Source organism: Triturus cristatus, chromosome 3_2 (genome assembly GCF_964204655.1).
Source record: "Triturus cristatus chromosome 3_2, aTriCri1.1, whole genome shotgun sequence".
Classification (NCBI taxonomy): Eukaryota; Metazoa; Chordata; class Amphibia; order Caudata; family Salamandridae; genus Triturus; species Triturus cristatus.
This window is the reverse complement of record NC_140584.1, coordinates 257,249,492-257,274,359: the sequence shown is the minus strand read 5'-3', so window position 1 is coordinate 257,274,359 and position 24,868 is coordinate 257,249,492. Positions and strand designations below refer to the sequence as shown.

At 44.4% G+C, this 24,868-nt stretch overlaps 1 protein-coding gene across 4 annotated transcripts in view; it reads right to left on the bottom strand.

Annotated features, from left to right (window-relative positions):
- Window positions 1-24,868, bottom strand: part of LOC146857073 (uncharacterized) — a 345,333-nt gene that overhangs the window by 299,914 nt on the left and 20,551 nt on the right. The gene's annotated exons all lie outside the window — the stretch shown is intronic.

Sequence of the window (24,868 nt, the reverse complement as noted above, 5' to 3'; positions counted from 1 at the left end):
GTCGTCCCCCTAGGCGAAAGGTAAAAGGGCCCCTGAGAAGGTCAAAACCATGCCAGATAGGAAGGACATTGGAAATAAAGCCAAACAACACACTATTTCTGCCTGCTTTACGGGGGCAAATTCACAGGCAACTGAGCAATCAGCAGCAGACAAATTCAGTGCAGCAATAAAGATGTAACTGGAAAAGGCATCTTAACCAATGAAAATTATAGAGGCTGCAGCTCAGATAATCGCATATCGGCCAAAGGCCTTCCACACCTACCTGATAAAGACTTGGAGTAGGACTCAGACTCAATCTATGGCAAACTTGAGATATCTGAGCAAGTCCTGACTTCCAGCACATTTAGAAGTCTACACTCAAGTCTAGGTAATTCAATGGATGACACAAAACTTTAACAAATGAAATATTTCAACACGCCACCAGCAATCACCAAAAAAAAGGTCGGATGGGCAAATGGAAAAATAATCCGCTATCGTCCTTTCAAGTGCAAAAAAACAAATTGGTAAAAGCAAAACTCACAACAGACTTTCCATTCAAACCGATCCAGATTCCGGGAAAGACATAATCCCCCACCTACCCAGTACTCACTATGATGAATGCCATAACCAGCACGCTAGTAAAAATCTCGAATTCCTTGAAAAACCAATCCCCCAAAATTGATCACCAGAGATCATTAGTCCAAGAACTAATCGAAAAGCACTAAACATCAACACAATTAAAGATAACTTGCATATCGCTCCTTTAGAGGCTATGGTGGATAGGGTACAGCAATCTCTGCAAATAGAGGACACAATAGATACCTTGCAACTGGTCCTAATGAATGGGGGCATGGCTGACCTAACCACAAAGAACAGAATCAAGGATTCTCCTAATAGAGGCCCAATTTGCCCTCTAAAAGACAATAATTGTAGAGACAATCTCATAACACAAGATAAAGAATTGTGAGAAGATGGCAGACATTCCTGTGTGCCATGCCTACAACCCACTGCCCTGGCATAGATCTGTCACCCCTGTAGCTGGGTGCCCTATGCCAGTGGTGAGGGTACAGGAGCCCTATACCCCTACAGTGTCTAAGTCCATTCTTAGGCATTGTAAGTGCAGTGCGGCCATTGAGAGTATATGGTGCTGGGAGCTGGTCATTCCGAACTCCACAGCGCCATAATGGTTACACTGAAAACCTGAGAAGTTTGGTATCAAACTTCTCAGCACATTAAACCCACACTGATGCCAGTGTGCGATTTAATGACAAATGCACACAGAGGGCATCTCAGAGATGTCCCCCTGAAAAACGACCTGCCTCTGGTGGGTTCCCTGACTGGTTCACACCAGCCTGCCACCACAAGACATGTTTCTGGACCCTTTGGGTGGAAGCCTGCGCTCCCTGAGCCCAGAAACAAAGCCTTTCCTAGGCAGAGGTGTTCGCACCTCCCCCAGGCCAGGAAGTGGCAGGGGAGATTCAAAGGCCTGGCAGCCTTTGTAATGCGACCCCCAGCCTCTCCTGCTATCAGGAGCAGGCCCCCTTCCTGTCTCCCCTGCCTTTAGTCAGGAAAAACTAGCCAGCCCAGGAGGTGTGCCCACCTCTGCCAACTCCACCCCTCAGGTGGGGGAGGAGAGGTGAACCCACTCTCCAGTGCTCTCCATCTTGCAGATGGCAGGCACTCCCCAATCGGGACTAGGGATTATGCTCACTCCCCCACATGGGTGTAGTCACCCTAAGATCAGTAGCCCATTGGCTACTGACCTCAAGACCCCTAAAACGCCCCCCAAATACAGTATTTAGGGGGCAGCCCAGAACCAAGAACGCAGATCCAGCAACCACAAGAAAAAGAAGAGAAGGAGGACGAGAAGCCGTGCAGAGCTAACAAGAGGACGACGCCCACTGACTTGGGCCCCAGCCCTACAGGCCTGTCTCCCCTCGAATCTGCTCCTGAAAAAACCCCAGCGTGTCCAGCGGACAGCAACCTCAAAAAACCCGGAGGACCTGCCTTCCTTCACTTTCTAAGCTGTTTCTCACATGAACACCGCACATGTTTGAACTGCAGCTTCTGGTGCCAGCCAAGAATCGCAAATCCAGCCCACTCTGCACCCGCCAAACTCGTCCTGAGCTCGAGTGGAAAAACACCACGAGGAGGCCCCTCCTGCGATCCTGACCCAAGATCCGGAAACCCCGGACCTGCATCAAGATGACGCCTGTAGCGTCAATCCAGAGGAACCCCCCCTACCCCGACCAGAGCGGGTAAGAAAATCCGACATCCCAAGGCACCCCTGCACCCGACGCCCCAGAGCCTTGTGTGCCCAACTCAGCTGTGCCTTACCCATCCTGTACATCCCTACTTAACCCTCGAAGTGGTGGACGCTCCTGGAAGATCCTCATCCCGAGCCTGCAGTGTTTCTTTGTCGTGCAGAATCTCCATTGAAATCAACAGGGCACCCGACCTCAAAACAGCACCCTGCTCCCGGCCGCCCTAGTGCCGCTGAGGGTGCCCCTTTTGTGCTAACTTGGTCGCCAACTTGCCCTGAGCTTAACCCCAGGAGCTTTGCTCCCACAACCCCGTGGCATGCTTGCCAGCAGCCACCAACCAGAGTCCCCCTAGCCTCCATAGGTTAACATTGGACCTCAACACTCTGCACCCGGCCACCCGAGTGCTGCTGAGGGTGCAACAAAAGTGCATCACTGACCCTGGGAGACCCCCGAGTCTAACCCCAGGACCCTAACTCCAAAGACCGATTACTTACCTGTAAACCGTTAATCTGTTTTCCTTCCATAGGATAACATGGACACTTTTTCTCCAAAACGTTTCCAAGTGTGGAGTTTTGAAACCTAAAAATATTCTTAAAAAATAAAAATAACCAAAACGTGTTTACTCACCTGTTTGCAGGAAATGTCCAAGTGCTGAATCTAGGTATCCAGCACTGAGTTAAAAAAGTAACGTGAAAAGTAACTTACCTGCAATTTACTGTCGAAGTCCATTCATTTCAATGTACTGCTCCAAAAAGTTTTCAAGTGTGGAGTTTTGAAAAATGAAAATATTCTTTAAAAATCATGCAAATAACAAAAACTTACTTACCTGTTTCTAGGAAATGTCCTAGTGCTGAATCTAGGTATCCAGAGTTAGAAAAGTAACGTAAAAAGTAACTTACCTGCAATTTGTTGAAAAAGCCTATTAATTTTAATGTACAGCTCCAAAACGTTTCTCTAGTGTGGAGTTTTGCAAACTGAAAATATTCTTTAAAAATCGCACGAATAACCACAACACATTTACTCACCTGTTTCCTGGAAATGTCCAAGTGCTGAATCTAGGCATCCAGCACTGAGTTAGAAAAAGTAACGTAAAAGTAACTTATTTGTAATTTACTGAAAAAGCCTACTCATTTCAATGTACTGTATTTGCTAAGTGTTGCATACTACTGCTACCCTGTAAATCAAACAAAGTACAATTTCTATTGCATTTTTAAACTGTTCTATATCCAGTAACTTATTACTGAAAAGTATTTAATGCTTACCTGTACCAGGCTTGCTTGGTTCTAAAAATAAACAATCATATATTTTTATACAAACATAATTGGCCTAGAGTTCAGTTCTTGAGTGTGTGAATTCATTTGCTGACTGAGTGTGTACATCAAATGCTTAACACTGTCCTCTGATACTGCCTTACTGCTCGACCAAGCTACCACTATTGGAGAGTAAGGGTCTATCTAACTTTAACCTCTGCCTACCTCTGGGGACACTTGGACTCTATACACACTATACTTCATTTTGGTGTAATATATATAGAGCCAGCTTCTTACACATAGTCATAGTCATGGGATTTTATTGAGCACGCATATCATCCATGGGTCTCAAAGCGCTGGCAAAAACTCTGGGGCGGGAAAGAAAGAAGAGAAGAAATAGAAGAAAACTAGGAGGAATAAAAGAGATCAGAATAACCAAGTCTTTAGTTTTCTCCCAAACTGTCTGTGGTCAGTTTCCATACGTAGCTGCAGAGAGAGCGAATTCCACAGAGTAGGAGCGAAATGTGAGAAGGATCTGCTGCCATTTCTGGCGGTGCGAATCTTACAAGGGGTGAGCGGATATTTGGTTGAGGACCTAAGGCTTTTTGGAGGTTGATACCAGGTGAGTTTCTTAGCAAGATAACATGGCCCGTTCCAGTGGATGGTTTTGTGGACCAGGCAATTGATCTTGAAATGGATGCTTTTTCTGATGGGAAGCAAGTGGAGAGCTCTCAGACTAGGTGCCGACGGGGACCGTGAGGGTAGGTTTAATACGAGTCTAGCGGCTGTATTTTGTAGCACCTGGATTTTAGTGAGAAGCTCTTCATTGATGGAGCCCAACAGGGCATTTCTGTAGTCAAGCTAGCTGATAAGTCCTTGGACCAGCGGCATCCTGGATACAACTGGGATCCATTGGAAGATCTTGCAAAGAATTCGCATTAATCCATAACAGATACCCGTCACATGATTGACATGGTCTTTCATGGACAAGTTATTATCGATCATCACCCCGAGGTTACAAACCACCAGTTTGAGACATGGGCAGAGATTGGAAGGCCACCAAATCACTTGACCATAGAGCTTGGGCTCTCTCGAAGAGAATGATCTTCATCTTACTGGCATTACGTTGCAGATGATTGGTTTGCATCCAGACATTTAGGTCAGTCATACACTTCAGAAATTGAAGTTTAGTGTCCATTAGATCTGGGCCGAACGTGATCAGTAGTTGCGTGTCGTCTGCATACGACACAGTATCGAAACTATGTGATCTGATCACTCTAGCTAGGGGTGCCACATATAGGTTGAAGAGAGTAGGACTTCAGATGGAATCCTGGGGAACTCCCTTGCCTATCACTTGGCTGAAGGCGACAAAGGAGCCAATGTGTATCTTCGAAGAACGGTCAGTTAGGTAAATCCTGAGCCAGTTCAAAGCCCTACCGCTGACTCCCAACTCCCACAGACGATTCACTCGAGTCCTGTGGGAGATGGTGTCAAGGGTGGCTGACAGATCGAGAAGGACCAACATGGCTGACTGATCAGTGTCCAGGGTGAGTCTAATGTTGTCAACTACCTCTATTAATGAGGTTTCTGTGCTATGGACCGCCCGAAACCCAGATTGTGAGGAGTCTAACAGCCTGTTAATCTCTAGAAAGGTTGACAGCTGCCTGTTGATTAGGGACTCCAGAACTTTCCCAAAAATAGGGAGAAGGGAGATGGGCCGATAGTTGTTTGGTTCCTTGAGGTCCAAGGTGGGCTTTTTTAAGATAGGCTTGACCATAGCCGCTTTCTATTTTGTTGGAACCGTTGCAAGACGTAGAGAGATATTGTAAAGGTCAGTAAGGCCGGTGAGAAGAGCTGGTCCAATGATGGACAAAATGTGAGGTGACAGGTTCGGCGGGGGAACTCGATTTGACCTTGGAGAGGGCTGTGCTTACATCCTCTTGGGTGAATTCAATGAAATCATTAAAGAAATTGAAGTGGATGTATGATGGCAGCCAGACAGGTGATGCTGATGTTCACATGTCTGGTTTGGAAAGAGGCTGTGAATGATGTTGATTTTATCCTCAGAGAAGGTGGACATAGTATTTACCCAATCCTGTGAAGCAGGATGTTCAGACTGGCAGGATGAGGGACTAGTGTATTCCTTTATTATTTTATAGATTTCTCTGTGCAAATTGGCGGCCTTCTTTATTCAGCAGCCTATGTCATTTTTTTGAGCGCTTACGATATTGTCAAGGTAACATCTATGTGTAGATTAGTATGCCTGTCTATCCTCGGTGCTTTTGGAGTTCCTCCATTTTCGTTCGGCTTTCCTGCTTGCCAATTTGTCAGACTTTAAGGCTGCGGTGAACCAAGGTGACATTTTATGATTACGTTTGACTTTAGTCAGGCGGGTGATGACATCAAGAGCCTGGATAATTGTCTTTTCCAAGGTCTCGACTGCAGAGTTTACATTGTCTGTGTTAGTATAGAACGGGATATTGAAATGGGGAGAGAAGGCAGCCAGGCTAACCTCCTTCCAGGGCCAGCTCCACTTCTGTTCTTTACTGGGGTAACTGTGGATGGGGGCGTGCTGTAGCGAGAATTTTAATAAATGATGATCCGACCAAAGTATAGGGATGGGGGTCTCCACTTTGATGTGAGGGGTATTGGTAAACAAGAGGTTAAGGGTATGACCTGTTGAGTGGGTGGGGCCTGCTACCGACTGTTGAAGACGCAGGGTATTTAGACTGGAAATCAATAGATTGGTGTTGGTGTCAGATAAAAATTCAGCATGAAAATTTAAGTCAACGATTATAAGAAAATTGTCGGCCGCTAATACGCGAGATGCAATAGTCTCTATCAGGTGGATGGTAAAGTTAGTTTTAGCGCCAGTTGGCCGGTAGATTAAGGCACCTCTCCAGGTTCCCTTGGCAGAATTCTCTATTCTAAAAATACAGAGTTCTCCCCATTCCGAGAGGAGGGTTACCAGTATGCTGATGTTAAGACAAGCCCTGAATGCGATTGCTTGGCCACCACCTCTTTTGTTGTTCCTATCGAGTCTGATCAGCTGGTAGTCCGGGGGGAATGCGATTGCAATATCAGGAATGGCAGACTAATGGAGCCAGATTTCGGTGACGAAAAAGAGATCGGGTTTCTCAGAGTCAAACAGGCTCCAGATTTCAAGCGCATGTTTAGCGACTGAACGGGAGTTACAATATAAACCTGTTAATTGTTGAGGTTGGTCAGCAAAATTACCGCCTGCAGAGTTAATCATGCATTGTTTAAGGTGAGGGGGAGGTTTGATTAGAATGTTACCTACCTCATCTATGGGAGGGCATACTGGCAGGGAGGAGGTTATGAACCTCACAGAAGGATTCGCCCTGTTTAATGCTCCAAGTTCTTCTCTCGGATAGCGCAGGGTGACCATTGTTACAAGTTGAAGTGGGGATAAGCAGGTGAGGAGAGAAGGGTGCAGGAGGCGTAGGAGACAGCAAGGAAAATGGGCAGAGGGTCCGGCGTCGGCCAGGCACGGACGGGCGAAGACGTGCTTGCCTTCGGCGGGCCTTCGGCGTGCCAGCGGTGTGCCCTGCTGCGGGAGTCCGCAGCACGCCTGTGCAGAATCACCGTTATGGATATGGCCGAGGTGCCTCTGACTTTCCTTGCCGGGTTTACGCTGTGCGTCCGCGCAGAATCCTGGCTTTATGAGGGGAAGGAGTGAGGGGGAGGAGCAGAGGCAGCGACTAGAACGCTGACCGTACTATGCACTCCTGTCCGGTGGAAGTGAGAGCAATATGTGAGGCAGGTCCCTCCGCTCAAGCGGCACAAGCCGTTGTGGAAGGGGACAGCTCACAGGGCCGGGAAGAAAGAAAATAGATGGTGAGGGCGACGCAAGATTAAAATCTTATTTTTAAAATAAAGTTAAGAACATACTGTGAGGAAGAAGTTGTCACGTTATGATATAGCCGAGGTGCCTCGGATTTTCCTTGCGGATTTAATGGTGACTGCTGGACGCCAAGGAGAGCAGGATCTCTGACCTCCTGGTCAGAGTAACTGTTCTCTCCTTGGGCAGCTCTGCCGTTAAGGCACTGCCTTTAAGCACCTTCTTGTGTCCCACGTAGGTGTTCAAGGCCCTCCTCCACCCGCTCCTGCCCCATTTCATCCCTGGTGGTCTAGTGGAAGCTCCTGCTCTTCTGCTAGTAGGATATATATATATATAACCTACTGGCGGTCGCCAGTAGGTAGTTATAGTTAGGACCCTGTTTCCATAGGAAAACCGCAACATTCTATTTGGAATAACTTTGGCGCCGGTCGACGAATCCTCGCGAAATTTTCAAAATAGGTGGGGCGCTACGCTCCACTCCTACCCTGAAAGTCTCGGGGGGATTCGTCAAGCGGGGGCTGAGAAAAAAGGGGGGTCCCAAAACGCGTTTTTCCCATGCATTTTTCCATAGGACCTTTAGACACAGCTACAGCCCGAACGGCTGAACAGAGTTACTTGAAATTTGGCAGAGAGGTAGTCCTCAGGTCAAGGAAGTGCCTTTTGTAGGTCTGGTGTAAATCTGTTCAGTAGTTCCTGAGAAAATAGCATTTAAATCAATATATATATCTGTGGCAGCTTACGGTGCGCTTACCGTGCGCTTACGGTAAGCTTACCGTACACATGGCACTAACTGCGCACGGCACTAACTGCGTAAAGTGGGCGCGCGGTGCGCGAAGCGCACCGCGTGCTCACTGTGGGCGCACGGTGTGCGAAGCGCACCGTGCGCGCACGGAACGAACTGCGTTAAGTGGGCGCGCACGCCACGAATGGCGTAAAGTAACTTAGCATTTAAAAAACCGTACAAATTCACTGAAAAAACCATAGGTTTCACACACGTTATAGTTAGGAATTAGTATTTAAAAAACCTTGCAAATTCACTGAAAAAACCATAGGTTTCACACATGTTATAGTTAGCTGGACATTTTACTGATAAAAAACCAATGAAATTCCCCCGTTATAGTTAGTGCAGGCAACTATAACTCACGCGACCGCAATCCTCTGCTGATGACATATGTGTCTTTATGAAAAAAATATATTTGCAATATATGTATAGCTAAAATTTAATGGAAGAAGACATGGGCAAATAAGTGTCTAAATACAGTATTAGCATCAGCAGAGGATTGCGGTCGCGTGAGTTATAGTTGCCTGCACTAACTATAACGGGGGAATTTCATTGGTTTTTTATCAGTAAAATGTCCAGCTAACTATAACATGTGTGAAACCTATGGTTTTTTTCAGTGAATATATATATGTATATATATATAGATATATACTATCTATGTGTGTGTGTGTGTGTGTGAACAAGGCTGCAGTGTGCAGCTGAAATGCTTAGATGATCTAGTAATTTCCTTGAAATTGAAAAAATAAATCTTTGAATTCTAACTATGGAGTGCCAACATTGTTTTTTATCAAGAGCTTTGCAGTGGAATATATGTGTTTTTGTGTGTGTGTGTATATATATATTCACTGAAAAAACCATAGGTTTCAGGGGTGTTATAGTTAGCTGGACTTTTCACTTGTACAAAACCATTGAAATTCCCCCGTTATAGTTAGTTCAGCTAACTATAACTCGCGCGCCCGCAATGCACTGCTGATGACGTCACATATTACATCACTCATGACATGGTCAGTGACATCACTGATGACATCTCAAATGACATCACTGATGACATCACTGATGACATCATCCAGTGAATGTGTGTTTTTCTGAAAATTAAATATGTTTTATATATGTATATCTCAAGGTCGATGGAAGAATAAATGGGTATATAAGTGTCTAAATGGATGATTTGTTTTTGAAAAATTGATTGTGTAACTGACTGATTAAGTGTATCATAGTGAATACATGGCTTAGTGAGTAATGTTTAAATATGTAAATATCTGTATCAGTGTCTCACTTTGTGTATAAGTGGCTGCATGGGTTGGTGAGTAGCTACATGGGTGTCTCTATAGGTTATTAGTTGGTTTTTTGAGTATCAGTCTGAGTGTCTGCATGGTTCGGTGGGGGGTATTACGTAGTGCATAGGTGCATGAATGAGTGACTCACTGTTTGTATGTGTTGAAGACAGCATGTGTGCAGGACTGTATGGGTGGATGAGTGTGTGTATGGGTGTGTCAGTGAGTGAATGGCTGTCTCAATAGTGTCTTTATGAGTAACTACATAGGTTTTAAACTAGTATATGTGACTGTTGGTGTATATAAGTGAGTATATGTGAGAGTGAGAGATTGAAAGAGTTCCTGTATGAATAAGTACGTGTTTCTATAAGTGATTGTTTAAAAGACTAAGTATGTGTACGTTTCCGTAGAAGTAAGTGTGGTGGTGTGTGTATAACTGTATAGGCAAGTAAATGTATGTTTGATTCTTTATTAGCATGAGTGACTATGTGTGTGAGTAACTCTATGGATGAGTGGCATTGTGTAACAGGATGTATAGGTGTAGGAGTACATATGATGAGTGAGTACATGTATGAGTGACTGTATAGGACTGTTGGTGAATGAGTGGATGTGTATGTGGATCTTAGAATTACTGAAGAGGTTGTTGTAACTGGTATTGGTATGTCCATTGTTTTGAAAATTTTAGTCTCTATTTTTGAATGTGTGTATCAAAGGTTATATTAGGGTGAGAGGAGGTCTGCCACTCTATCACAAGGATGATGTCATCAGTGATGTCATTTGAGATGTCATCAGTGATGTCATGAGTGATGTCACTGACCATGTCATGAGTGATGTAATATGTGACGTCATCAGCAGTGCATTGCGGGCGCGCGAGTTATAGTTAGCTGAACTAACTATAACGGGGGAATTTCAATGGTTTTGTACAAGTGAAAAGTCCAGCTAACTATAACACCCCTGAAACCTATGGTTTTTTCAGTGAATTTCTGAGGTTTTTTAAATGCTAATTCCTAACTTTAACGTGCCTGAAACCTATGGTTTTTTCTGTGAATTTCAAAGGTTTTTTAAATGCTAATTTCTAACTATGCCTACAGAGATAGTACATGTGAAGATGGGACATGTGAAGAAAGAAGAAAAAATGCACAGAAAGAAAAAAAAGAAGTGCAGAAAGAAGCAACAGAAGTCCTCAAAGACGAAGAAAAGTGCAGGAAGAAGGATAACGTGCAGAAAGAACAAAAAGAAGAGCAGAAAGAAGCCTTGTTGCAAAATCATCCTGTACCCTCAACTTTATCAGACGGATACTGGTGGTAACTGAGTCTGACTAACCAGTCCTGGAGCCAGTGCTATGTTAAAAGACACTTAGAATACAGTGAAAACACCTACATACACTAGGGAACATTATGCGTTGGGGTCCCCCTGTGATTAGCATGACCTCCTCTGTAAGCCCCTAGTATATAATAGGGCAGGGGGATTAAAACTACCTCTTAAAACAGGCCACAGGGCGTTTTTGCACATGTTAACTCGGGCCCCGTCCCCTCCCTTCACCACTGTGTAAACACGCCCTGTGTCCGTTTTTAGTTGGCAGATTACGTTCATTTGAATCCTGAGGGTCCCTAGGGTCCAATTAGCCCACTAGGTACCTCCAGTAAGTGCCACAGAGCTGCGTTGCAGAGAGGTGTAAAAAGTGGCACGGCCTGGACCACCCCTCTGCAATGCAGCTCAGTGGCGCTTACTGGAAGCACTTGGTGGGCTAGTTAGCCCCCAGGGGCCCTCAGTATTGAAGGGAAATTATATCCCCAATTTAAAACGTGCCATAGTGCGTGTTTGCACACGTCACCTCAGGCCCCGTCCCCTCCCTTCACCACTGTGTAAACGTGCCCTGTGGCCGTTCTAAGTTGAGAGATTAAGTCCCCTTGAATCCTAAGGGTCCCTAGGGTCAAACTAGACCACTAGGTACCTCCAGTAAGCGCCACAGAGCTGCGTTGCAGAGAGGTGTAAAAAGGGGCTTGGCCTCAGAACACCTGTCTGCAGCGCAGCTCCCTGGCGCATACTGGAGATGCCTGTTGGGCTAGTTGGCCCTCAGGGACCCTCAGTATTGAAGAGGAATTATTTCCCCAACTTACAACTCACCAGGGGGCGCGTTTGCAGAGTGCTGCAAGGAGGGGGCGTGGCCTCCGGCACGATGCCAGTCTTTTATTTATTTTAATTTTTTAAGAAGGGGGCTGTGTGGTTCCCCTTCTTATTCTAATTTATTGGCCCTGATGACCCCATCCCCCAGGGCCTGTCTCCTAATTATATTTTTTTGACCCCAATCCCCAGGGCCGGCCACTGTTTTTTATTATTTTAAAAAAATATATATTTATAGACACACCTAGGACATGCTTGACAAACGTACGTACCTATCACCATGACGATTTGCGTGATATTCATTAAAAGGCGACTATGCATACAATGAATCCACGTGGAATGTATTTACACCACTAGTGAAGCTCTGACATGTCTGATGCCCTACCGTGCCTAATCCCGGTAGACACCCTTGTCGTTTATTTATACAAACATGGGTAGCTATTGACGGGCATATTTAATACACATGCACACCAAGCCATTCAAAGGGGATTCGACAAAAATTTGACCAAAACTATGCAGGAAACCCCCCTCACGGTTAATAAAACACACATCCACTGCCGGATGTATAATACTTTTTATTTTACTCTCTGGAAAGGGGACGAACATCACTTGAGAGTCACAGCGCGCTCCTAGCAGAGCCCAATGCTGTGTTACACCCACCATTGCCTGCTGAGTGCCACACACCTCTGTGTTGTATTCCACCAGCTAGTGCATATGCTATGACACTCTCTAGCCCATGTGCACTGTAACACCACCCCGTGAATATGTCATGCCACACTTGTCTTCGCACGGGTTATATTGCCCCATCTAACGTGCCTTCCTCGATGCCTATGTTATAACACACAGTGCTATGCCATACATATTACAATCTGGGATCCATATCTTTGTCACAGTGCATATGCAACGTTACACTCCCCAGCACATATTTTATATTACAACTTTAGAGACTAGTTAGGTTACACAACACTGCCCTGTGCATATTACACTCCAAGGCGCATATCGCATAGCACGCGCTAGTGCCTGTGCTATCTCGCGCTCTCCAATGAATCTGTCATTGCGCACAATGTATTGCATATTATATTTCACGCCCGGTTCATCTTATATCACACTTTTTAGTGCATAGTTTATACCATACACTATATCTAGTTTTCATTTTCAATCGTGCTCTCAGGACTATGTTGTATATAACACTGTGTTCACCTACCCTTTTCACGGGCATTACATTTTGCGATAGGGGGTGGAGGGTCAGGGGGTGTTTCTGCCAAGTGAGCCCGGAGTCACAGTCACAAACGTCCTCTTCTTCCTGAATAAAAGTGAGATTATGCTGCATACTTGTTCATATTTTAAGTAGTTCGCACAGACACACGTTTTAAAAACAATAAAGTTCCTAATACCCGCCTTCTCTGAACAGTTAGCTTGCTGCCCCATCCCCCTCCTCCCTATCCTCTGTTGTGTGAATCCATGGACTAGCCTCCTCCCTCCTGCCATGCATGGTCTGATGTGCTGCCACTGCCCTTAATTTAGTATGATGTACCAGTCCACTCCTCCTGCCCTCCATTGCCCAATTCTATGCACCATCACTGACCTCCTGCTTAAACTCTGTGCTTAGCTTGCTGCCCCTATTCTCCTTCCCCCTGCCCTCCGATGTCTTTGTGCATGCCCCTGCTCCATCCTTTTTGCCCACCATGTTCCATGGAACTGCCACTCCTATCTACTCTGAGTGTTCTGTTGAGCTGCCACTCCCCTCCCACCTGCCTAGCATTGTCAGATGACTGTAACCTGTCCCTGCCACCTCCACCCTGCCTGTCCACATGCCATGCCCCTATCCTCTTCCTCCTGTCCTACATGGTCCATTGTACTGCCACACCCTTCTGCCCTCCCTGGTCTGTTGTGCTGCAACTGCTCCTCCTGCCTACCCCGTGCGGTCTGTTGTGAGGCCCCTTCCCCTGAACTTTGTCTGTGCACAGGTCCTGACCCTCCCTTCTATCCTCCATCGTCCTTTGTGCATGCCCCTGCACCCTCCTTCTTGTCCATCATAGCCATTGTGCTGCCACTAACCCTCCCACTTGCCATGCATGGTCTTCTGTGCTGCCATGGCCCCTCCCACCTTCCCTGTGTGGTCAGTTAGCTGCCCCTGACCCCCTCCCACCTTCCCTCCATGGTCTGTGTGTATTCCATCACAGTCTCACTGTTGCTCTTCATGGTGTGTCTTGCTTCTAGTGCCCATCCTGCCTGACCTCCATGGCTATCTTGCTGCTCCTGCCCTGCCCCCTTGCCCCCAGCCCTCTGTTTACATGTGCAGACCCCTACTCCCTCCCTCCTGGCTTGTCTGTTCCATTGTAATGCCCCTGATCCGTCCCTCCTGGCCTTTATGGTCTGTTATGCTGCAGCTTTCTCTCCTGTCTGTCCATTATGGTCAGCTAGCTACCATTGCCTCTTGCCTCTCTGTTCTCTGTTGTCCATGTGCATGGTCCTGTCCCCTCCCTCTTACTTTCTATGGATTGTTGTGCTGCACTCCCGTCCCGCATGCCCTGTGTGGTGTATTGTGCTGCTGCAAACCCTGATGCCTGCCCTGCAGGGTCAGTTTGGTGCACCTCTCCATGTCCCTCCTGTCCTCTGTTATCCAAGTCCATGTCCCTACCCCGTTTCCTTCCATGATCCAATGTACCATACTTGCGAACATTTTGAACTTGGTAAGAGGGAGATTTTGAAAAAAAACTGGGGTATTGATTTTCCCCTTTGAGTTACATTGAAAAAGAGGAGATTGTAGACAGGAGACAGATCAAATAAAGCCCATTTGAGCTTAAAAACATTGGACGTTTCCTGGCTGAATCGGGTCTGTTGGCATGTATGGTTGTACTACCATTGCCTCTTCCTTCTGCCCACAATGGTCTATTACATTGCCACAGCCTCTCTTGCAAGTCCTGTATTGTTGGTTTGTTGCCCCTGCCCCCCTTTCCACTGCCCTCCATAGTCTGTTGTGCTGCCACGGCCCTTCCTGCCTGCTCAGTGTGGTTAAATTGTTGCCTTTGCACCCTCCTACCTGCCTTCAATTTTCAGAGTCCGTGCCCCTGGCCTCTGCCTCTCAACGGTATCCTAATGAACAACTAGATTGCTAACATTCTATATTTATTACAAAAGTGTGGAACGCCTGACGTCATCTTGATGTAATGAAAACTGTAATACCTAGAGCATTTCCTTTAGAAATTACATATATGAGAGCGTCTTATTGGCATCAAAATTATGGTTAGTGCTCTAAAAGACTAAAATAAGGACATATTTTCTGAGTTTTCAAATAGCGACAAAGCACTTTTAAATTATTTGTTATCTTTATGTTTTTTTATCTAGTTGACCACTTGATTAAATGTTGCACTTAGGGGAGAGGATGTGGTGTTACTTCCAGAACTGCAGACTTTGCAACTGGGGAACCAGGTTGGAGTTTCTGCTTCAGCTCGACATTCTGTGATTCTGGTCAAATCACTTAGTCTCCCCATGTCTGCAACCAAAATGAATTTGTTCTTGTGTGATGTAACCAATGCTCATGTAAAGCACTCCAATACCTGACAAGTCTGCACTATATAACACTGCAAAAACACAAAATAATAAATGTTTTGCACACTTCTGTCATTGGGCTATATTTGGGCTACATCTGGGTGATTTTGGGCTACATTTGGGCTCTTTTGTCTCCGGTGGCCATCTTGGGAGATTTATTTGTTATGAAGTTTCCTAATTTCCTCATGTACTGCAGTCTCCTCAGTAGGAAATGCTTTCAGTTTTTTACTTTGATTCCATCATGAAGGTATTCAGATATGTCACACATTTGCCATAAATTCTGAATGTTAGCACTCTAGTTGCTCATTAGATCACTGTAGTAAAACTACTGTTCACCATGGAAGTCTGCTCCTGGTATTAAAAGTGCATGTTTCAGTCTGCATGTCAGAGTTTTATAATGAAATAGAAGAGGATTTGAGAAGTCACTCAACATGTGCCCTCATTTTCTTTCTTCAGCATTAATCATAATTTCTATGGCAAAATGAACCCCCTCATTGTGTTCCTTTTTAAATTAAATGTTTTAAGTGTTAACAGTTTATGCCAATCAAGATGGCTTCAGGTGTGCCATACTTTTGTCATAATGAAGACAGTAAGCGCTCTAGTTGTTTTTAAGAACACTCTGGGACATTCTGTCATTGGGCTATACTTGGGCTACATATTGGTGATATTTGGGCTACATTTGGGCTCTTTTGTCTCTGGTGGCCATCTTGGGAGACTTATTTGTTATGAAGTTTCCTAATTTCCTCATTTACTGCAGTCTCCTCAGTAGGAAATACTTTCAGTTTTTTACTTTGATTCCATCAAGAAGGCATTCAGATGTGTCACACATTTGCCATAAATTCAGAATGTTAGCACTCTTTTTGCTCATTAGATCACTGTAGTAAAGCTACTGCTCACCAGGGAAAACTGCTGCTGGTATTGAAAGTGCATGTTTCAGTCTGCATGTCAGAATTTTTTAATGAAATAGAAGAGGATTTGAGAAGTCACTCAAAATGTGCCCTAATTTTTCTTTCTGCAGCACTAATCATACTTTTTATGGAAAAATGAACCCCCTCATTTTGTTCCTTTTTAAAATAAATGTTTTAAGAGTTACCACTTTAATCTAAGCAAGATGGCTTCAGGTGTGCCATACGTTTATCATAAGTAGGACTGTTAGCGCTCTAGTTGTTCTTTGGAACACTCTGGGAAGCTGCAGTAGAACACAAAGGAATCAACTGACAGTCTCTGCCCTTGTTGGATGTACATGTTTTACTGAGAATGTCAGACTTCATTCTCACATGACTGAGAAAGATAATGTGAATTTACAAAAAATAAGCTCTCAGTTTAGCTTATAGATCACCTTCCAAACCTCTGTGTGAAAAGCATGAGAAAATATTTTTCTCTCAATCATGATATCCCAGCAGAAGGCTTTTTCACATGGTGAAATCACCTTAGAACATACCACAATTCCTAAAATGAGTATGGTACCATCAACAAATGATTTATAATGTAACTAAATTCTTAAAACCTTCTATTAACTGCAATGCTTTTTAATGAGGTGCTATCATGTATATTGGTCCCAAGATGGCTGCCAACACTTCTTGGATGAAGTGCTGACAGCCAATCAGATCTCAGGATGAGATGTGTGGTTAGGCTCCGCCCACATATATATATGATTTTACTTTAGATTTTCTCAGGAACTACTGAACAGATTGACACCATATATACAAAAGGCACATCCCTGAGCTGAGGACTACCTATCTGCCAAACTTCAAGTAATTCTGTTCAGCCGTTCGGGCTGTACCTTGGACTAAAGGTCCCTATGGAAAATTGCATGGGAAAAACGCGTTTTGGGACCCCCCTTTTTTCTCAGCCCCCGCTTGACGAATCCCCCCGAGACTTTCAGGGTAGGAGCGGAGCGGAGCGCCCCACCTATTTTGAAAATTTCGTGAGGATTCGTCAACCGGCGCCAAAGTTATTCCAAATAGAATGTTGCGGATTTCCTATGGAAACACGGTCCTAACTATAACTATCTACTGGCAACCGCCAGTAGATAATATATATATATATATATATATATATATATATATATATATATATATTCACTGAAAAAAACATAAGTTTCAGGGGCGTTATAGTTAGCTGGACTTTTCACTCGTACAAAACCATTGAAATTCCCCCGTTATAGTTAGTTCAGCTAACAATAACTTGCGCACCCGCAATGCACTGCTGATGACGTCACATATTACATCACTCATGACATGGTCAGTGACATCACTCATGACATCACTGATGACATCTGGGGCAACCTATTTTGATGTATTTGAGCGGCCGGTCCGGTCGCGGAGATGCCCTACTGCTTAAAAGCGGACCTTGGCAGCTTGAATTTTCAGCGCTGATGGCGTGGGGTGAGCCGTTTTGAAAGACTTGGTATGCAGCACACACACCTTTCTGGCACCAATTCGTACCACTTGGGTAAGACATTTGTGTTTATTTTGAAGGGCAGCAGAACCCACTTGGGAGGAACATTTGTGGGACAACAAGTACCAGTATGCCGAGCGGCACCGCCCACTGGGGCAGGACTTGGAAAATGCTTATCAGGTGTGTCCACAAACGCTGCTGCTGCTCTTTACTTTCCCTGCCTGTGAACAAGGACAGCAATGTCTGAAAAGCGTAAGGCTTCAGAGACTTTGAATTTGGTGTGTGTGATCCTGTTTGCACTGCGGTCTTCAATAAAAAGGTGGTAATCCTCACGAGTGGCGTCTCCACCTGGGGCAACCTGTTTTGATGTATTTGAGCGGCCAGTCCGGTCGCGGAGATGCCCTATTACTTAAAAGCGGACCTTGGCAGCTTGAATTTTCAGCGCTGATGGCGTGGGGTGAGCCATTTTGAAAGACTTGGTATGCAGCACACACAGCTTTCTGGCACCAATTCGACCCACTTGGGTAAGACATTTGTGTTTATTTTGAAGGGCAGCAGAACCCACTTGGGAGGAACATTTGTGGGACAACAAGTACCAGCATGCTGAGCAGCACTGCCCACTGGGGGAGGACTTGGGAAATGCTTATCAGGTGTGTCCACAAACGCTGCTGCTGCTCTTTACTTTCCCTGCCTGTGAACAAGGACAGCAATGTCTGAAACGCGTAAGGGTTCAGAGACTTTGAATTTGGTGTGTGTGATCCTGTTTGCACTGCGGTCTTCAATAAAAAGGTGTTAATCCTCACGAGTGGCGTCACCACCTGGGGCAACCTGTTTTGATGTATTTGAGCAGCCGGTCCGGTCACGGAGATGCCCTACTGCTTAAAAGCGGACCTTGGCAGCTTGAATTTTCAGCGCTGATGGCGTGGTGTGAGCCATTTTGAAAGACTTGGTATGCAGCACACACAGCTTTCTGGCATCAATTCGACCCACTTGGCTAAGACCTTTGTGTTTATTTTGAAGGGCAGCAGAACCCACTTGCGAGGAACATTTGAGGGACAACAAGTACCAGCATGCCGAGCGGCACCGCCCACTGGGGCAGGACTTGGGAAATGCTTATCAGGTGTGTCCACAAACGCTGCTGCTGCTCTTTACTTTCCCTGCCTGTGAACAAGGACAGCAATGTCTGAAACGCGTAAGGCTTCAGAGACTTTGAATTTGGTGTGTGTGATCCTGTTTGCACTGCGGTCTTCAATAAAAAGGTGTTAATCCTCACGAGTGGCGTCTCCACCTGGGGCTACCTGTTTTGATATATATATATATATATATATATATATATATATATATATATATATATATATATATATATATATATATTCACTGAAAAAACCATAGGTTTCACACATGTTATAGTTAGCGGAAATTTTACTGATAAAAAACCAATGAAATTGCCCCGTTATAGTTAGTGCTGGCAACTATAACTCACGCGACCGCAATCCTCTGCTGATGCTAATACTGTATTTAGACACTTATTTGCCCATGTCTTCTTCCATACATTTTTAGCTATACATATATTACAAATATTTTTTTTTATAAAGACACATATGTCATCAGCAGAAGATTGCGGTCGCGTGAGTTATAGTTGCCAGCACTAACTATAACGGGGCAATTTCATTGGTTTTTTATCAGTAAAATTTCCGCTAACTATAACATGTGTGAAACCTATGGTTTTTTCAGTGAATTTGTACGGTTTTTTAAATGCTAAGTTACTTTACGCCATTCGAGGCGTGCGCGCCCACTTAACGCAGTGCGTTCCGTGCACGGTTTTTATCAACTTTAATAAGGCCTGTACATTTGGTGGCCTTCGGCCACCAAAAGCACAGGTGGTGGGGTCAATGTGGATAGTGTTTTTTTTATTTCGATTTTATAATTTCATGTTGCCAAAATACAGTTTTTTTACTGATGTAATAAGCCCTGTACATTTGGTGGCCTACGGCCACCAAAACCACAGGGGGTGGGGTAAGTGTGGATAGTGTTTTTTTTATTTCTATTTTTTACCGTACGCTTACGGTAAGCGTACGGTAAGCGTACTCGGCGAAATTGCCGAAAAAAAAATAAAACCGTTTTTGCTCTTGGGGGATGTTTGGGGACTCCCTCAACATGACTATGTGGGAGGGAGTTGTCAAAACAGCCCCGTAACATGTTTTTGGGCATCATGTTTGATAAATAACACTCAGTGCGAGAGACAAAATGGCGGACGCCGCTTCCTGGTTTCTGCCGATTCGAATGTTTACTAAGATCTAAGAGCCAATCAGAATCGCGCTCGCGCACGCCACCGTACGCGTACGGTAAGCGTACGGTAAGCGTACCGTAAGTGGGCTCAGATATATATATTGATTTAAAGGCTATTTTCTCAGAATCTACTGAACAGATTTACACCAAACCTACAAAAGGCACTCCTTGACATAGGGACTACCTCTCTGCCAAATTTCTAGTAATTCTGTTCAGCCGTTCGGGCTGTAGCTCTGTCTAAAGGTCCTATGGAAAAATGCATGGGAAAAACGCGTTTTGGGACCCCCCTTTTATCTCAGCCCCCGCTTGACGAATCCCCCCGAGACTTTCAGGGTAGGAGCGGAGCGTAGCGCCCCACCTATTTTGAGAAATTCGCGAGGATTCATCGACCGGCGCCAAAGTTATTCAAAATAGAATGTTGCGGATTTCCTATGGAAAAGGGGTCCTAACTATAACTACCTACTGGCGACCGCCAGTAGGTAATATATATATATATTCACAGAAAACACCATAGGTTTCAGGCACGTTATAGTTAGGAATTAGCATTTAAAAAACCTCAGAAATTCACTGAATAAACCATAGGTTTCAGGGGTGTTATAGTTAGCTGGACTTTTCACTTGTACAAAACCATTGAAATTCCCCCGTTATAGTAGTTAGTTCAGCTAACTATAACTCGCGCGCCCACAATGCACTGCTGATGACGTCACATATTACATCACTCATGACATGGTCAGTGACATCACTCATGACATCACTGATGACATCTCAAATGACATCACTGATGACATCATCCAGTGAATGTGTGTTTTTCTGAAAATTAAATATGTTTTATATATGTATATCTCAAGGTCAATGGAAGAATAAATGGGTATATAAGTGTCTAAATGGATGATTTGTTTTTGAAAAATTGATTGTGTAACTGACTGATTAAGTGTATCATAGTGAATACATGGCTTAGTGAGTAATGTTTAAATATGTAAATATCTGTATCAGTCTCTCACTTTGTGTATAAGTCGCTGCATGGGTTGGTGAGTAGCTACATGGGTGTCTATATAGGTTATTAGTTGTTTTTTTGACTATCAGTCTGAGTGTCTGCATGGTTCGGTGGGGGGTATTATGTAGTGCATATGTGCATGAATGAGTGACTCACTGTTTGTATGTGTTGAAGACAGCATGTGTGCAGGACTGTATGGGTGGATGAGAGTGTGCATGGGTGTGTTAGTGAGTGAATGACTGTCTCAATAGTGTCTTTATGAGTAACTACATATGTTTTAAACTAGTATATGTGACTATTGGTGTATATAAGTGAGTATATGTGAGAGTGAGAGATTGAAAGTATTCCTGTATGAATAAGTATGTGTTTCTATAAGTGATTGTTTAAAAGACTAAGTATGTGTAAGTTTCCGTAGAAGTAAGTGTGGTGGTGTGTGTATAACTGTATAGGCAAGTAAATGTATGTTTTATTCTTTATTAGCATGAGTGACTATGTGTGTGAGTAACTCTATGGATGAGTGGCATTGTGTAACAGGATGTATAGGTGTATGAGTACATATGATGAGTGAGTACATGTATGAGTGACTGTATAGGACTGTTGGTGAATGAGTGGATGTGTATGTGGATCTTAGAATTACTGAATAGGTTGTTGTAACTGATATTGGTATGTCCATTGTTTTGAAAATTTTAGTTTCTATTTTTGAATGTGTGTATCAAAGGTTATATTAGGGGGAGAGGAGGTCTGCCACTCTATCAGCAAGGATGATGTCATCAGTGAAGTCATTTGAGATGTCATCAGTGATGTCATGAGTGATGTCACTGTAATATGTGACGTCATCAGCAGTGCATTGCGGGCGTGCGAGTTATAGTTAGCTGAACTAACTATAACGGGGGAATTTCAATGGTTTTGTACAAGTGAAAAGTCCAGCTAACTATAACACCCCTGAAATCTATGGTTTTTTCAGTGAATTTCTGAGGTTTTTTAAATGCTAATTCCTAACTATAACGTGCCTGAAACCTATGGTTTTTTCTGTGAATATATATATATATTCACTGAAAAAACCATAGGTTTCACACAAGTTATAGTTAGCTGTACATTTCACTCGTAAAAAAACAATGAAATTCCCCCGTTATAGTTAGTGCAGGCAACTATAACTCACGCGACCGCAATCCTCTGCTGATGCTAATACTGTATTTAGACACTTATTTGCCCATGTCTTCTTCCATTAAATTTTAGCTATACATATATTACAAATATTTTTTTTTCATAAAGACACATATGTCATCAGCAGAGGATTGCGGTCGCGTGAGTTATAGTTGCCTGCACTAACTATAACGGGGGAATTTCATTGGTTTTTTACGAGTGAAATGTACAGCTAACTATAACTTGTGTGAAACCTATGGTTTTTTCAGTGAATTTGCAAGGTTTTTTAAATGCTAATTCCTAACTATAACGTGTGTGAAACCTATGGTTTTTTCAGTGAATTTGTACGGTTTTTTAAATGCTAAGTTACTTTACGCCATTCGTGGCGTGCGCGCCCAGTTAACGCAGTTCGTTCCGTGCACGCATGGTGCGCTTTGCGCACCGTGCGCGCACAGTGAGCACGCGGTGTGCTTCGTGCACCGCGCGCCCACTTTACGCAGTTAGTGCCGTGCACGCACGGTGGTCACGCGGTGCGCTGCGCGCACCGCGTGCCCACGTTACGTGGGATGGGCCATGTACGCACGATGCGCTTCGCGCACCGTGCGCACATGGGGGACATATTATGCGCTTCGTTGTGAACGTTATTCATTTGTACTTTCTATTTCGAATTATATGCCATGCACAAATGGTGCCCTACGGGCACAATTTGCACACGGGGTGGGGAAAGTGTGGCTAATTTTTTTTTTTTATAAATTTTTTACCGTACGCGTACGGTAAGCGTAATCGGCGATTTTTCGAAAAAAAATAAATTTGTTTTTTTGGCCTTGGGGGTTGTTTGGGGACACATATATGGATGCTGGGTGTTTAAGAACTGAATATACTCCCCCTGTAGATGTTTTTTGTCTTGGTTTTTGCAGCCCCCCTCAGAGTGCGAGAGAGAAAATGGCGGCCGCCGCTTCCTGGTTTCGACCGATTCGAATGTTTACTTAGATCGAACAGCCAATCAGAATCGCGCTCGCGCACGTCACCGTACGCGTACGGTAAGCGCACCGTAAGCGGGCTCAGATATATATATTGATTTAAAGGCTATTTTCTCAGAATCTACTGAACAGATTTACACCAAACCTACAAAAGGCACTTCCTTGACCTGTAGACTACCTCTCTGCCAAATTTCAAGGAACTCTGTTCAGCCGTTCGGGCTGTGGCTGTGTCTAAAGGTCCTATGGAAAAATGCATGGGAAAAACGCATTTTGGGACCCCCCTTTTATCTCAGCCCCCGCTTGACGAATCCCCCCGAGACTTTCAGGGTAGGAGCGGAGCGCAGCGCCCCACCTATTTTGAAAATTTGGCGAGGATTCGTCGACCGGCGCCAAAGTTATTCAAAATAGAATGTTGCGGTTTTCCTATGGAAACAGGGTCCTAACTATAACTACCTACTGGCGACCGCCAGTAGGTAATATATATATATATATATATAAATAAATAATTAAACCACTGCACAAATAAATAAAAGCCGATTGGCCTACCAGCCTTGACACTGAAACGGATACAATTTAGGTGGATGTGCTCACGTGCAAGAGCAAAACACTGTCACTCACAGGGAAGGGGAAGACTGAGTGGGCTGGCAATGCCCTAGGCTTTAGTCTGGGGGAAGGAAGCAAAATGTGAATAACACCTCAATAAACCAACAAATGAAGAACGCGGTTTGAAAGCCCCTCTATGTATGCACCTGTGCAATTTATTATGATTTTTTTGTTGGAAACATGGCCCTGGCAAATCTAGCCAGCACAAAAAAGGAGCTTGAAAGGTGGCAAGCGTGGACGGTGGCATCTGCTCTTAAGTCTAAACTGGCTGCTTTCATATGCAGAGACTCCAAAAACTACACCACTGATAGTGAAGTTTAGACCCCAGGACACAACATTCACTATAAGCAAGCACTGGCAAAGTCAATAAATGTGGCGTTGGCAAGCTGGTGCAAAGGGTGTTTTTAATTTTTATAGCAAGCATATGGCATAAATTTAAAAAAAGAATTAAAAAAAAAAAAAACTTGCCACTGACTAAACATGGTAGTCATATGCTTGCAAAAGAAAATTAACCACCAAACACGAAAGGATGACTAATAAAAAAGAATACAGAATCTATAGAAAAAAAGGAACGGACTAAATATTGGCCCAGCAGCTACAGCACTGAAGTGGACATCTTTTTTAGTCGGCTTGCACATGTGATCAGTAAAAAAAATGCAGTTACTCAAAGTGCAAGAATGACAATGGCTGAAATAGCCTGATCCACTGCCCCAAAACAGTGTGCAGCAGACAGCAGGAGCAAAATGTGAATGACACAAACAGAACAATGGATAAGCAGAAATGACATTAAGGCCCTCTAGACAGGCATTTATTCTTTATTTAGGATTTTTTTTTAATTACATGAGGCTGGCACGACAGATAAAGCTCACGCTGGGTCAGGTGTAAAAAGACAATTGAAATCTGGCCCAGCGGCTGGCATGAGGCAGTTTAAAAAGCGCCGACGACTGCAGAAACAAACCAGCGCCGCCTCTACTCCAGTGCGAGTCTATCGTAAGCTGCTGGTCCCACAACAGACGTCGGAGAAAAAGACCAATGTTACAAAAGAGCAGAAGCTGAAAACGACAAGCCGCATCGAGGTTAGAAGGCTGCGATGCTTTCCCATTCTCAAGGCAGATCGTTACCCAGTACATCTTAATTCAAGCGCGGCAGAGGAAAGACACATGGCGCTGCACGCGTGCACGCAAGCTTTAGGCCACAGGCAGCACTTTGAAAAGCCATACACTAAATGTCTCGGCCAGACCAGCGCATGCGCTGGATTAGGCGAGACCTAAAAAATAAGGAGTGGGCCAAAAACACCATGAGTAAACCAAAAAGTATGGGGACACGTAACGGGGCAGTCTCCTAATTAAGCATGCCCATCAATGAAAATCAGG